The sequence below is a fragment of the Myotis brandtii genome, unplaced genomic scaffold, assembly GCF_000412655.1.
Source record: "Myotis brandtii unplaced genomic scaffold, ASM41265v1 scaffold3839, whole genome shotgun sequence".
NCBI classification, from domain to species: Eukaryota; Metazoa; Chordata; class Mammalia; order Chiroptera; family Vespertilionidae; genus Myotis; species Myotis brandtii.
This window is the reverse complement of record NW_005364742.1, coordinates 13,555-14,990: the sequence shown is the minus strand read 5'-3', so window position 1 is coordinate 14,990 and position 1,436 is coordinate 13,555.

Sequence of the window (1,436 nt, the reverse complement as noted above, 5' to 3'; positions counted from 1 at the left end):
CGCCCTTTCCCCTATGTTCTCAGGGTCATGCTGGGGCAGAAGCTGGTAGGCCTGAGCCACTGTGTTGATACTTGCGCTCCTGCTCACTCACTGCAGTCCCTTGATGCTGAGATGTGGATCCAGACTTGAGGCGGAAAAGCATGGCTGGGGCCAGCAGAACGCTTTGTGCTGCTCACCCCTGGGACCTGGCATGTTGTCTGCACTAGGGAGCAGGGGCAGCTGTGGAGAAAAGGCCCTGCTGAGAGAGGTGGTGACTTATGTTGGAGGCCAGAGGGAGGGTACCCTCACAGCACCTTCCTGGGTCAATCTCCCCTGGGAATTCCACAATTAGATTCACCAAGAAGTGGCAGTTTTGACAGCATATGTAGTCAAGGAAAGGCAAAAATAGGCCATATCTGGGAAGAGGAGTCACTTTATCAATTCTCGGGGGTCTCGGGGGCCTCGGGTTGGGCAGGACTCACTGCCTTCTCCTGAAAGGGTGCTTCTCTGTCACTCTGATTGTGGTAGTTCATGGCTGTCCCCCCTCCAAGGACAGAAACTCAGAACCCTGAACATGTCTTCATTCTTTCCCCTTTCCTTGGCGATATGGGACAAGTCATTTTCTCAGAACATCTTCATGTCTAAGGCTAAGGTGACAGAGTGCACAGGCCCAGTTTCACTGGGTCATGAAAGGGGCAAACAGGGAAGATGACAGTAAACAGACTTTCAGGTTCTGACAGCGAGGGAGAGTGGCTAAGTTAGAGTAGACTCCTTTCTCTGTAGGCGCTGAGCTGAGTGTGGGTGGGCGGGATCTGAGGTGCTAATGAAATGGTGAGAGTAGGAGGTGGACAAACATTCTCTTGGATGAATCCCGAGTTCCAGCAGATGGGACAGAAGGAGATTTTGGAGACAGTTCCCTAATCTGTCCCTAAATATGTGGCCTGATTGAAGGGTTAGTAGGAGACTGTGTGCAGGAAGTAGGGAGTGACCCACCCAGATGATGGGATCTCTAGGAGGGGGTCTTCTGGAGCAAGAGAAGCATGTCTGATGGAGATACCCACCTCTGTGGGAAGATCCAGTGCTTGCTCAGATAGCCCTTGTGTCCTACTTGTTTCTGAAATCCTCAGCTGTTAGCACCGTTTTTGATCTTGAAAGGCCCAAGGGTAATGACATAACTCTTCAGATGACAGATAAAGGGACCAGTCATTCAAGATGCTCAGCATGAGCTCTCCACTCCTCCCTCAGTGCCCTCTCCTCTCTGCTCCTCTTCAGTCCTGTCTGCTCACTGGGAACCCAGAGGTTGTCTGGAATCCAGGACTAGCTTTAATCCTCATACCTGGGGCACCCATCACCAAGTGGTTTCCCCAGACCCCAACCCCTGGCTTTTAACAAACCATTGTGAGGTTCAGCTCAGCCAACAGGGTGACTGTCTTCCCTCCACAGGACACCCACACAGG